Here is an 11,835-nt window from a genome sequence, read left to right as displayed (position 1 = left end):
AATCCTAAATAAATTAATTTTTCTCTCTTAACAACATGTGGGCAGGGTGGGTTCTTCCTTGGCTCGGGTATGAGGTAGAATGAAACAGCATTTTTACATAAGATAACTTACTAAGTTCGTTTCGTACAACTGTTTCCTTACTCTATGTTCTGGCTCGGAGAATGGCAGCTGTGTCGTTTGCGAAGCCTTCTGCTGCGGCAGCGGCGGCGTCTGATTACGCGTGGCAGTGTGTATCTCGTGTCGCCGTCTCGCCCAGCTGACTGGAGACGCGCAGCGCGAGGTGGCCCGTTTAATCATTGCGAGCGATGTCGTGCATCGGATGGTGATACCTTGGATGTGGCGTCCCAGTGTTTCTCTTCTCTAAGCGGCCGCATGTGTTGTGCGTCGGCCAGCGGAGCGGCTCGGTGGGAGAAGGCCAGCGTCCCGGACTCGAACAACGGACTCCCGCTTGCCAGTCTTTGGCTGTCAGATCTTCATCCCAGCTCACAGGTGACTGCTGATGTGAGGCCGTCTCCTTCCCGTCCTCACGAGTCACCCGGGTACGTAAAAATCAAACTTCAAATGCCTTTTAACTTCTGTCCTCTGGCGCCGAGGCTGCTGCTTGCTATTCCATTACAGCGGCGGACTTGGTGCGTCTGTGTATGATGTAGTCTCTTCTTGCATGACGGTCTTCAGCACCAAAACTGACTGAAAACAAATGCTACTCTTCTCTTCTTCCTTCGTCTCTCTGTCGGGCCCACTGCGTCTCGCGTATTTATTCACTTCAGTCCACTGGAGGTGAACGACTTCACGGTTATTGCCTCGTCTGTCACGTTGAACAGCTTCTCGAAGAATCTTCTTAACGTCGGTCATTGGCTCTTGGAATGTAGTCGAGGGCCTTTGCTCACATGTAACAGCTGAGAAACACGTGAGCCGGTCGGGCGATACCCTGACGGCTGAATCGACAGCGTCCGCTTATGTGGAACTTGCTGACTTCATGGTCATTGTCTCTTCTGCTCTGCTGTTCTGCCCGCTGTTTGCCAGTGTGTAATTCTTCTAAACTAAACTAAGTTTTTCATTTAATTTCTAATTTCTACTTCACTTTGATTTCACTAATTTATTTACTTAAGTACCACTCAACAGATACCACTAGGGATTGAAAACAGAGGAAGGCACCGTCCAAAATACACTACTGGCCATTAAAATTGCTACACCACGAAGATGACGTGCTACAGACGCCAAATTTAACCGAAAGGAAGAAGGTTCTGTGATATGCAAATGGTTAGCTTTTCAGAGCATTCACATGAGGTTGGCGCTGGTGGCGAAACCTACAACGCGCTGACATGAGGAAAGTTTCCAACCGATTTCTCATACACAAACAGCAGTTGACTGGCGTTGCGTGGTGAAATGTTGTTGTGATGCCGCGTGTAACGAGGAGAAATGCGTACCATCACGTTTCCGACTTTGATACAGTTCGTATTGTAGCCTACCGCGATTGTGGTTTATCGTATCGCGACATTACTGCTCGCGTTGGTCGAGATCCAATGACTGTTAGCAGAATATGGAATCGGTGGGTTCAGGAGGGTAATACGGAACGCCGTGCTGGATCCCAACGGCCTCGTATCACTAGCAGTCGAGATGACAGGCATCTTATCCGCGTGGCTGTAACGGATCGTGCAGCCACGCCTCGATCCCTTAGTCAACAGATGGGGACGTTTGCAACACAACAACCATCTGCACGAACAGTTCGACGACGTTTGCAGCAGCATGGACTATCAGCTCGGAGACCATGGCTGCGGTTACCCTTGACGTTGCACCACAGACAGGAGCGCCTGCGATGGTGTACTCGACGACAAACCTGGGTGCACGAATGGTATACGTCATTTTTTCGGATGAATCCAGGTTCTGTTTACAGCATCATGATGGTCGCATCCGTGTTTGGCGACATCGCGGTGAACGCACATTGGAAGCGTGTATTCGTCATCGCCATACTGGCGTATCACCCGGCGTGATGGTATGGGGTGACATTGGTTACACGACTCGGTCACCTCTTGTTCGCACTGACGGCACTTTGAACAGCGGACGTTACATTTCAGATGTGTTACGACCCGTGGCTCTACGCTACATTCGATCCCTGCGAAACCTTAAATTTCAGCAGGATAATGCACGACTACATGTTGAAGGTCCTGTACGGGCCTTTCTGGATACAGAAAATATTTGACTGTTGCCCCGGCCAGCACATTCTCCAGGTCTCTCACCAACTGAAAACGTCTGGTCAATGGTGGCCGAGCAACTGGCTCGTCACAATACGCCAGTCACTACTCTTGATGAACTGTGGTAACGTGTTGAAGCTGCATGGGCAGCCATACCTGTACACGCCATCCAAGGTCTGTTTGACTCAATGCCCAGGCGTAACAAGGTCGTTATTACGGCCAGAGGTGGTTATTCTGGGTACTGATTTCTCAGGATCTATGCACCCAAGTTACGTGAAAATGTAATCACATGTCAGTTCTAGTATAGCATATATGTCCAATGAATACCCATTTATCATCTGCATTTCTTTTTGGTGTAGCAATTTTAATGACTAGAAGTGTATAAAGCACTCCGTCTTCAGGCCACAACTGGCCCATCGGAACCATCCGACCGTCGTGTCATCCTCAGCTGAGGATGCGGCCAGGGGAGGCGTGTAGTCAGCACACCGCTCTCCCAGTCGTAATGATGGTTTTCTTTGACCGGAGCCGCTACTATTCGATCGAGTAGCTCCTCAATTGGCATCACGAGGCTGAGTGAATCCCGAAAAATGGCAACAGCGCATGACAGCCCGGATGGTCACCCATCCAAGTGCCGGCAACGCCCGACAGCGCTTAACTTCGGTGATCTGACGGGAACCGGTGTATCCACTGCGGGAAGACCGTTGCCCCCGCCGAATTATGGACAAATTTACGTACCTGGGAGAATATATAACAGGAATAAACAGGAGGGAATAATAGAGAGGTTGAAGAAGATTGGGTTAACGTTCTATAAAACCAGAGACATATTTTCCAAAAGATTGGAAAAGGGCACAGGTCATCCCCGTTTTCAAGAAGGGACGTCGAACAGATGTGCAGAACTATAGACCTATATCTCTAACGTCGATCAGTTGTAGAATTTTGGAACACGTATTGTGTTCGAGTATAATGACTTTTCTGGAGACGAGAAATCTAATCTGTAGGAATCAGCATGGGTTTAGAAAAAGACGGTCATGTGAAACCCAGCTCGCGCTATTCGTCCACGAGACTCAGAGGGCCATAGACACGGGTTCACAGGTAGATGCCGTGTTTCTTGACTTCCGCAAGGCGTTCGATACAGTTCCCCACAGTCGTTTAATGAACAAAGTAAGAGCATATGGACTATCAGACCAATTGTGTGATTGGATTGAAGAGTTCCTAGATAACAGGACGCAGCATGTTATTCTCAATGGAGAGAAGTCTTCCGAAGTAAGAGTGATTTCGGGTGTGCCGCAGGGGAGTGTCATAGGACCGTTGCTATTCACAATATACATAAATGACCTGGTGGATGACATCGGAAGTTCACTGAGGCTTTTTGCAGATGATGCTGTGGTGTATCGAGAGGTTATAACAATGGAAAATTGTACTGAAATGCAGGAGGATCTGCAGCGAATTGACGCATGGTGCAGGGAATGGCAATTGAATCTCAATGTAGACAAGTGTAATGTGCTGCGAATACACAGAAAGATAGATCCTTTATCATTTAGCTACAAAATAGCAGGTCAGCAACTGGAAGCAGTTAATACCATAAATTATCTGGGAGTACGCATTAGGAATGATTTAAAATGGAATGATCATATAATGTTGATTGTCGGTAAAGCAGATGCCAGACTGAGATTCATTGGAAGAATCCTAAGGAAATGCAATCCGAAAACAAAGGAAGTAGGTTACAGTACGCTTGTTCACCCACTGCTTGAATACTGCTCAGCAGTGTGGGATCCGTACCAGATAGGGTTGATACAAGACATAGAGAAGATCCAACGGAGAGCAGCGCGCTTCGTTACAGGATCATTTAGTAATCGCGAAAGCGTTACGGAGATGATAGATAAACTCCAGTGGAAGACTCTGCAGGAGAGACGCTCAGTAGCTCGGTACGGGCTTTTGTCAAAGTTTCGAGAACATACCTTCACCGAAGAGTCAAGCAGTATATTGCTCCCTCCTACGTATATCTCGCGAAGAGACCATGAGTATAAAATCAGAGAGATTAGAGCCCACACAGAGGCATACCGACAATCCTTCTTTCCACGAACAATACGAGACTGGAATAGAAGGGAGAACCGATAGAGGTACTGAAGGTACCCTCCGCCACACACCGTCAGGTGGCTTGCGGAGTATGGATGTAGATGTACAATAAAAGGGTTAAAATACATTATGTAAAGATAACTTTTGTCATACTGTATGCGATTGACACGATACAACTGCCCATATATAACGCAGAAATTGAAAAAGAAGAGAATAATACTGAAGAAAACGCTGGGTGAGAGATGGATTCCAAGGCCTTGGGAAAATCTTCAACGAACAAGAAGACATCAGGAGAATTCAGACTGAAAAGGATAAGATTTAGGAGACATGTGATCAGGATGGAAATGGACATCAGGACGATAACAGTGCGGGAAGCAACGGGAAGGACAAGAGGGAAGACGGGAACAAGCTAATCGTTGACCTCAGGAAGGAATGGTCAGAATTGAGTATCAAGGTGGAAGGGAAAGAAAATCGGGGAATGTAGTACACACCGAGAAACATCCCAGATATCAATGACAGGAAATTGATAGAGAGTCACCAGTAAAGCAGACGGGATAAGAGGACACTGAAAATCTCGGAAAAAGAGCGGGAGATTAGAACAGAAAAGATAGAGAGATTTTGGGATAATAAGAAGGAAATGAGCTCCTTGAATGAGCTACCCATTGTCCTACAGAAACCGTAATAGAAGAAAAGGAAGAAAGGAGTGGTACATATAGAAAAAGAAAGTATGGCGTCTGTTAAAAGGAGGTATCTATATCGATGATGAGCATCTGACTAAATCCAAGAGCGGTTCAGTATTCACCAATACATGTATTACCTAACGGGACAATGTATCAGTCTTTTAGAGATGTTCTGGTGTGCCCCGATTTATAAACAACCTCTATAGATTATTGAAGGCCAGCGCCTATCCTTATATATGAGAGTAAAATATACACAGTTACTTATACATGGGCTGACAACGCCACACCACTTGAGAAGAATACGGTAAGTACTTGGCAGCCGCAGCTTCGTCGTTCGGGATCGTGACTTTTACAAAATTGACCAGAATATACAACTGTGACTCTTCACAGAAATCGTCAATAAGCCACACTAACATTAGTCACCAAATGTTTATTGATTATCACTCTGTGCGGCTGGTCCCGGCGAAGATTCGAGTCCTCCCTCGGGCATGGGTGTGTGTGTTTGTCCTTAGGATCATTTAGGTTAAGTTGTGTGTAAGCTTAAGGACTGATGACCTTAGCAGTTGAGTCCCATAAGATTTCACATACATTTGAACATTTTTCTTTATTATTACTTCAGAAAAAGCATGAGATTGGAGCATTAGTCTGACCAAGATAAGGAGTTTGGTAAACTTCAAATAAATTTTGAATTTATTAGAATAATTACTACAAAAAACACTTCGCATGAAAACCTGATCAGTCACACTACCACTAGATATACGTCAAGCGTAAAAGAATTAAACACGTTACCATGGATCGCTGAGCAGAATGCATAGAGAGGTGAAACATGTGCTTGTCGAAATGAATTCAAAAATCATAGCTCACTCTCTCAAAAGTAATATGGCAACCACTCTCAATATCAATTCCAATATGGTGCACTCCTTCTTGTCAACTGAGCAGCAGCAGAATTATCAGAGCGCACGTTGTCTGGTACATACAACATCCAACCGGCCTCTTGCGGCTCAGCTATGCCTATTCGCATCATCTCACAATAACATGCAGTTCATGCGAATAACTGTTCAGCACCTACATAATAATATGCACTGAACTACATGGAAAGCCCACGTAGGATGGCCCACATCTGTCAACAAAAGACTGACTGTCTCAGTGCAACTGCTTCCGCACAATTGACTCTTTATAACTGCCACCCTGCAACTGCCTCCGTTCGGTCCTTCAAGAACAACGCGCTGACATGGCACAACCAGGCCATAGACGTTCATTGGCTGAGATACTCCAACCATTGATCACCAGTGAAACCTAAATGCTTCCCATGTAGGAAAGAGATATCGTAATCGACCACCGATAAACACAGGGTGTTACAAAAAGGTACGGCCAAACTTTCAGGAAACATTCCTCACACACAAATAAAGAAAAGATGTTATGTAGACATGTGTCCGGAAACGATTAATTTCCATGTTAGAGCTCATTTTAGTTTCGTCAGTATGTACTGTACTTCCTCGATTCACCGCCATGATTTCATACGGGATAATCTACCTGTGCTGCTGGAACATGTGCCTTTACAAGTACGACACAACATGTGGTTCATGCACGATGGAGCTCCTGCACATTTCAGTCCAAGTGTTCGTACGCTTCTCAACAACATATTCGGTGACCGATCGATTGGTAGAGGCGGACCAATTCCGTGGCCTCCACGCTCTCCTGACCTCAACCCTCTTGACTTTAATTTATGGGGGCATTTGAAAGCTCTTGTCTACGCAACCCCGGTACCAAATGTAGAGATTCTTCGTGCTCGTATTGTGGACGACTGTGATACAATATGCCATTCTCCAGGGCTGCATCAGCGCATCGGGGATTCCATCCGACGGAGGGTGGATGCATGTATCCTCGCTAACGGAGGACATTTTGAACATTTCCTGTAAAAAAGTGTTTGAAGTCACGCTGGTACATTCTGTTGCTGTGTGTTTCCATTCCATGATTAATGTGATTTGAAGAGAAGTAATAAAATGAGCTCTAACATGGAAAGTAAGCGTTTCCAGACACATGTCCACATAACATATTTTCTTTCTTTGTGTGTGAGGACTGTTTCCTGAAAGTTTGGCCATACCTTTTTGGAACACCCTGTATATCAAAGAACGCTCCCGGATCTATGTACAAAAGTATGTAATCGAAATGAATGGTGGCTGAATCAACAGACACCTTTCAAAATAAAACCATGTTTAAAGGAAGTAGGTAAGAAACGTTTAAGGGGCAGTGAACTGAAAACGAGACAAATGAAAAAAAGTAGATAAAATGTTTATCATTTCAAAAGCAATCACTTTATCTGTCGATACATTTATCCCACCATAAGAAGATGAAAGACAACATATGCTTTTCGCTCGCCTCTCTTTACGTCTAACTATTAATGTCATGTGAAAGTGTGCAATTAGGAGACCTTTATGAAGTTAGAAAGGCAGTATGACCAATAAGATCCCCATCAAAGAAGATTGGCAGTGGATATGTACTGAGTTCATTGTTATCTAACTGCACGGAGTAATTGGAGGTGACGGGGCTGGGTTTGCATGTGGTAGAATGTTTTCTTGGACAGTTACGGCTGCAGCTGGGCGAAGGGAAGCCCGCCGGCCGGAGACAGCAAAAAGGCCGCCTTATCGGTGTCAGCGCAGAGAGCAAGGAAGGGGCGCAGCTGCAGGTGTAGTGGCAGGCTCGGGGGACTCAGTCACTGCCTTTAAGCAGAAGCTGCCAAACAGGCGGATAGAGTCAGAGCGGCAGGGTGTTCCCAAGCCACGTGCAGAGAAGTACTCTTACAAGGGAACCTCCCCATCGCACCCCCCTCAGATTTAGTTATAAGTTGGCACAGTGGATAGGCCTTGAAAAACTGAACACGGATCAATCGAGAAAACAGAAAGAAGTTGTGTGGAACTATGAAAAATGTAAGCAAAATAAACAAACTGAGTAGTCCATGTGCAAGATAGGCAACATCAAGGACAATGTGAGCACAGGAACGCCGTGGTCCCGTGGTTAGCGTGAGCAGCTGCGGAACAAGAGGTCCTTCGTTCGAGTCTTCCCTCGAGTGAAAAGTTCAATTTTTTTATTTTCAGAGAATTATCAGAGTTCAGGCAGTCACACATAATCAACTTCGCTCTCCAAAATTTCAGGACATGTTCAGATTTGCTTGGACATATGTAGGATTTGACGGTCTACACACGGAAATATTTGAAAACGTTAAAAACATATGTTTTGACAGAGCACAGAGAAAACTGTGACTGTGAAACTGTTGCATTCATTTGTTGCAGTTTATGTGACACACTCTTATGTTTTCATCACTTGTTTGGAAGTGATTATCACATCCACAAGAAAACCTAAATCGGGCAAGGTAGAAGAATCTTTTTACCCATTCGCCAAGTGTGCAAGTTAGGTGGGTCAACAACATATTCCTGTCATGTGGCGCACATGCCGCCACCAGTGTCGTATAAAATATATCAGACGTGTTTTCCTGTGGAAGAATCGGTTGACCTATGACCTTGCGATCAAATGTTTTCGGTTCCCATTGGAGAGGCACGTCCTTTCGTCTACTAATCGCACGGTTTTGCGGTGCGGTCGCAACACACAGACACTAAACTTATTACAGTGAACACTGACGTCAATGAGCGAACGGACAGATCATAACTTTGCAAAAAAAAAGTAAGTAAACTTTTCGCTCGAGGTAAGACTTGAACCAAGGACCTCTCGCTCCACAGCGGCTCACGCTAACTCACGCTAACCACGGGACCGCGGCGCGCCTGTGCTCACAGAATCCTTGATGTTGCCTATGTGGCCCATGGACTACTCAATTTGTATATTTTGCTTATTTTTTCATAGTTCCACACGACTTCTTCCAGTTTTCTCGACTGATCTGTGTTCAGTTTTTCAAGGCCTATCCACTGTGCCAAATTATAACTAATTCTGAGAGGGGTGCGATGGGGAGGTTCCCTTGTTAGAGGGCCACAGTAGATTGCGCAGAGGTTTGCGGCAGAGCTTTTACAACGTCTTTAGACGAGTTGTGACGGACCGGTGCGCTGATAATTGACCCCTGTCGAAGGAGGGTGCATTCCTCAGATTATAGGGGTATCCACCCCATGTGTTTCTGTAGTTCTTCCTGCAAGATACATATCTGTAACGATCACGAAAATATTTCTCCTCAATGGCTGAAGTAGGCCGGCGAATCAGGCCCCCCGACACACTGTGACAAGGATAGCCGTTGCGTTTTTAGACGTCACATCGACACCCACACCATGTGGTTTCCTGTGCGAGCGGAGAAACGATGTCCCAACTGGGAATGCGACAGTAACATCAGAACACGTACCGGAGAATGGAGAAGGCTATGAGATAGCAGAACAGGTATTGCCCTGTTTTTCTGTTCTGAAAGAGGAGAAATATGTGATTGGCATAAACAAGCGCTGCCACAATTCGATCAGCAGGTTTAGTTTTTTAAGAGTACACCCCTTGGAGCGGTTTTGAAGTGATAGTAAAGTGACGGAGAAAAGTATTCGGGTATTGGCCGCTAGGTGAGTCCGATCGTATATTTGGGCGAGAGCCTGGATCTGCGCACGAGTCGTACCTTCTGGTTTGATCTAGACACGTGGTCGCAGATCCTGGGATGAGAGAAGGAGACTGACGTCCGACGTCCACCATTTGAGATGACGCAGAGGCACTGGTCATAGCGCTGCAGACTTCTACCGGTGTATTTGACAGCTTTGGAGAATTAGGAGCTTTTACTGTGAATTCTCACTGTACACGGAGTGCTCTTACGCTATTCGAAAACTAGGGTCAGATTGGTCGCGGAATGAAAGCGACAGTAAAAATCCGACGAAGTTTTGCACAGATTTCTTGGAAAATGTCTCTAGTAAGCCTGTTGATCGCGTCACGTCAATCTTTTTAGTTCTGAGCGCACTGTGAGCACGTAAAGATACCTAGAACAATAATGTCTGCCGCTAAATATGGTTGCTCGCTGCGAGGCTTGCGTGATTTCATGCTACATAATTACCTTTCACCCATTTCATTCTTCATGACAATTCTCGGCCATGAGGACGCCTCTGCGGCGTTTTCGATGGGAAGCGTAGAAGTGGCGGAAAGCACAGGCCGATGGATTCTATGACTATCGTATTGGAAAGTTAGTACAACGCTAAGACAAATGCCTAAGGAGCGACGACTACGTAGAGAAGTAGCTGGATGGTGTAGCAAACTGTTACAAATGAAACATTTTTAATTTTCAATGTTGTTTCCATTTCACGGCCGATCAGATCTTAATTTCCGAGTAGCCGTCTTATACATATAGTAATAGTTTACAGCTTTGTAGCTCACAATCAGATTCAACCAACGCAGATTCAGCCAGATCGCGGTATCCATATTTAAGGGTGGAGGTGTAGTAAATTATTCCACCCATTCCCCTAAACATTGTCAACCGCACATCAGTCATAATTTATTTCATTAAACAGTTTCTTGAATTGAAATAATGTTTGTTTATTTCAGTTTATTTATGATGTCACTCTCGATCTTTGTGTAATAAATCTATTGTTATTTTGAATTTCGTGTCTTATTCTAGAAGATACTGTTCCGTGGCCATTTATTGATTTTGTTGATTTGTGTGCGAGTTCATAGGAGATATTTTGGAGTGTAAGACATTGTGTTAACTTCAGTTTCACTACTAGGGCCGCAAATCAGACATTTTCGTATAAGCTTTTCACGAAGTTTAGCCTCAAAGTGGTGTATCTAAGGTATGGTTATATGCCGTAAAATATTCCAGAGCAGAAGTTCATCATATGTATCCCCACACTACCTTCCCACTGGACACTACTTAACAGCATCAATGCAGTGTACGATTGACAGTCTCTGTGAAGTTCAATAAAATGTACCTTCGGACATGAATGCAAATGCAAAGGAACAGACACCACTGACGATTTATTGCCACATTAAATCATGAAACGTATTTGCAAGCTGTGTATATGGTACCGACACAGCTGTGGAATTTACAGGAAACAACTGAAAATTGGTGCTGGAGTGTGACTCAGACCTGGATGTGCCACTTTACACGAGCAATCACCTTAACCACTTAGGCTACTGCAGCACGTTTCACGGACAGACCCAAATTTCCACATGTATCAATGACTGCTTCCCATATTGCTCACACAGTGTGATTTCTGCACCGGGAAAATGAGAAAAGTAAATAAATCTCTCCTTATGCGGGAATCACATAATTGTGCGAGCACTGCGCAAAGCAGACACTGGGACACATGGAAGTTTGTGTCTGTCTGCGATACGTGCTCGGATAGCCGAACAGTTGAGGCGACTACTAGCGTAAAAATGGAAATCTAGCCTCCAATCCCAGTTCAGAACAAATTCTCGCTTTTTTCCACTAAGTTTTGTAGCCGTGGTGATACCGCATCCTCAGTTTGCGAATACATTTCATGGTCATGTAAGAAGACGGTCAATGCCTTTAGTGAAAAATATTTGTCGTTTCCTACGGAACCATGATTGTGCTCAGGTGTGCATCTCTTTGACCTAAGCAAATCGACTGCTACGAATGTATTTCTTTACTGCTCAAAAAATATGGAAATCGCATGGTGTGGGATCGGGACGATATAGAGGATGTGTAAGGGCTTCCCAGAGCATCTTCTACAGCGTAATAGAAACAACATTGGCAACAAGAAAGCGGGTCCGCATGTTGCCAAAGCTTGTTTGAGTATGCTGCAGATGTTTCCTTGGGAACCCTTCCACATCCTCCTTAAAATCCCAATCTCATCTCATGCGATTTCTGTATTTTAGGATCCCTGAAGAAAAACATTTGTGGCACTCGATTTGCTTCGAATGAAGAGATGCAAGCGAGGTTACAATCATGGTTCCGTAGGCAGTCG

The 11,835-nt window shown here is 45.0% G+C and overlaps 1 pseudogene; it reads right to left on the bottom strand.

Moving 5' to 3' along the window:
• Positions 1-2,780: 2,780 nt before the first annotated feature.
• Positions 2,781-2,898, bottom strand: LOC126185680 (5S ribosomal RNA; annotated as a pseudogene).
• Positions 2,899-11,835: the final 8,937 nt, after the last annotated feature.

The sequence above is a fragment of the Schistocerca cancellata genome, chromosome 4, assembly GCF_023864275.1.
Source record: "Schistocerca cancellata isolate TAMUIC-IGC-003103 chromosome 4, iqSchCanc2.1, whole genome shotgun sequence".
NCBI classification, from domain to species: domain Eukaryota; kingdom Metazoa; phylum Arthropoda; class Insecta; order Orthoptera; family Acrididae; genus Schistocerca; species Schistocerca cancellata.
This window is presented reverse-complemented; position numbering and strand designations above follow the sequence as displayed.